The sequence below is a fragment of the Octopus bimaculoides genome, chromosome 8 (genome assembly GCF_046866305.1).
Source record: "Octopus bimaculoides isolate indiv1 chromosome 8, ASM4686630v1, whole genome shotgun sequence".
NCBI lineage: Eukaryota > Metazoa > Mollusca > Cephalopoda > Octopoda > Octopodidae > Octopus > Octopus bimaculoides.
The window spans coordinates 41,484,120-41,487,221 of NC_142935.1; positions in this window are offsets into that span (position 1 = coordinate 41,484,120).

Here is a 3,102-nt window from a genome sequence, read left to right on the forward strand (position 1 = left end):
TTTAATTATCTCCCTTGAAAACACGTTCACGGTTTCCACGTAACCTATGGCGGTGTTGCTGTTTCCAAAGTTTATTTTCATTTCTCTATTAGTAATTTTACTCGCGTATCTACCTTAAAATGAGCTGCTAGGCAGAGGCCTGCGGAGGATAACATGACAAGCTTTGACTATTGGGATCGACTCAAAAAGCTCAGGCTTTGCTCCCTCCACCGCCGCTGTGAGCTCTATATCATCTGTATGATGTGAAAAATATTCCATCAACATTGCCCATCTTTAAAATTCGTCCGAGGCTTGTCCCCTGTGCCATCCGTCCACTACAGAAAAGTTCGTGTCGTATCACAACACTATAACAGAACTATTTCACCTCAGTTGGGCCTGTTTTCTTCAACATCGTTCCAGGCACACATAAAGGAGGAAAGTGACTTCACGGCATTCAAACGATCTCTAGATGATTACCACCAACCTCAGATAAACCACCCGCACCCAGTTATGTCTCTGAAAACAATAACACTCTGCTTGAATGGGCTACGGTTCACTAAAGCTGACTCTGTATCTCTTCCAGTTGGTGCTATTAAATTAAACATGGCCTGAGTCAACTTCGGCCGAAAGTTATCTACGTAATATAATCTATGCTGTAACCTTTTTAATCAAAGAATGACAACGTGGGTAGAGGCTGATATCTTAACATTTCTGATGGTCTTAAGTATAAAAAAAAATTATTAAACATTTATATAGAACTACATTCAGAGTATATCTATAAGCTATTGTGTATAGACCTGGTTTATTTCCTCAGACTGTTCCGTTTTGGAGATGCAAAAGCACTTGATAAAGCACTTGAGCTGCTTGGCGGTGGTCTGCACTCTCCGAGCGCTTTTCTAGTTTTGTACTTGGATGACTCTCAACGGCAGCTCCACTTATACTTATAGCGATATGAAGTAATGGCAGTTATTACAGTTATATACATACGCCTGCACGCGCACGTACACACACACACACACACACACACACACGCACACACACACACACACACACACACACACACACACACTCAACGACACACATGTTATGTGTGTCGTTATATTACACATATGGCATACCTACAGAAGAGTACACCAACGAATTTTTTCCTTCTTATATTTAGAGAAAATGGGTATTTTCAAATGAAAACTTGTGCAAATATGCTGAAGTAAAATAGGAAAATGACAGCTGACCTCTTAAATTCTAAGGTGGATTACGTGAAACAAAGGGAAAATGTTGGTGTGAAATCTAAGTTACGGTTTCTACTCTGAAGGTAATGAGGGAATAAAACGAAAGTGATGTTCTACGGTTTCTATTGTAAAGGTAGGCAGCGAAAAAAATTAAGCAAAAAAAACCAAAAAAAACTGACCCTCTACAGATATAAATATAGAATGAATGCAAAATACTACTTATTAAGTAATAATTATAGCAACATGAAGTAGTGGAGCTCATTACAATTATACACCCCCGCGCATACGTTATTATCTGTGTCATTATACTACACATATTGCATAGCTACAGAAGAGTGGCCCACTATATTTTGAAACAAAATGAAGAAATATAATATTCCTATAAAAATCATGTCCCTGAAGCTAGTTATTTATTTTTAATTTGGTTTAATTCGGTTTTCCGGCAATCCTCCTCAAATCATACATACCTGCCTTGGCATAACCCGCAAAGATTCTCTTCCGGAGTTTTCTTGCAAATGGCAAGCTGTCAAGCAAACTGAAGGAGGGAATAATATACCCAATCTATAAAGGAGGAAACAGAGCGGATGCCAGAACTTATAGCTCTATCTCTCTGACTTGAAATATCAGTAAAGTCATGAAACGAAGAGTCCGTTGGAAACTAATCACACTCCTTGAAGAAAACGACGTGCTGAGTGATACCCATCATGGTTTTCGACCAGATAGGAGCTGCCTGACACAGATCTTACAGCACTATGACAGGATGTTGAAGCAGTTACTCTGCAACTCAAATGTGGACGTAATATACCTTGCTTTTCGAAAAGATTTTGATAAAATTGATCATGGTATGATATGTCACACACTGCGCGATTTTGGCATAGCTGGAAAACTTGGAGAGTGGTTACATGACTTTCTGAAAGATAGAAGTTAGGCAGTGTTGGCCATTGGAGTCACTTCAAAGACAACACAAATGGTCAGTTTTATTCCACAGGGTACTGTCTTGGGACCACTGCTTTTTATAGCGACCCTCACAGATATGACCTCAGCTGCCTGGATAGCTACCCTTGCTAGCTACGCAGACGATACGAAAGTTTCGCAGAAAATACAAAACCATAGTAATGTTGCATGCCTGCAGCAGGAGTTGGATGCAATTTACAGACGGGCTGAGGAAAATAATATGCAGTTTAATGCTGGAAAATTGCAAGCTCAGCGCTACCAACACCGGTAACTGAACGAAAAATTTACAGTGGGGAGTACAATCCTAGAACCGAAATAAGTGCGTGACCTGGGCATCGACATGAGTGATGATACCTCTTTCCAAGTGCACATTACCAAGTTGGGGACAAAGTGCAGACAGCTGGCTGGCTAGAGCCTGAGAGCCTTCAAAACCAGAGAGAAGGGAAACATGATGTTCCTATGGAGGACGTTCTTGCTCAGCCGCCTGGACTACTGCTCCTAATTGTGGTCACCTCACAGTGTAAAAATAGCAGCCGACCTTGAAGCAATCTAGCGAAGCGTCACAAAGACGATCGCCTCATTGCAACAGCTCAGTTACTTGGAAAGGCTGAAACTACTCCCTGGAGTGAAGACGGGGGAGATATGCTGCAATATACATCTGAAAGATCCTGGAAAGGATTGTACCAAATTTTGGCATTGAAAGCTACACAAATGCAAGAACAAGTCGCCACGGAACAGTGTCAAAGATCCTAACAATGCCGTCGCGCTTCAGGACCAGTTACTGCAACAGCCAGGGTTTCAAGAACCCACAACATTTTAATATTATCCCAAAGAGCCTGAGGGGCCCACAAAAAGTGAATGTAGATGTTTTCAAAACAAAACTGTATCTCTTCCTGTCGAGAGTCCCAGCTGAACCTAACTGGGGGCAAGAGGTGCAACT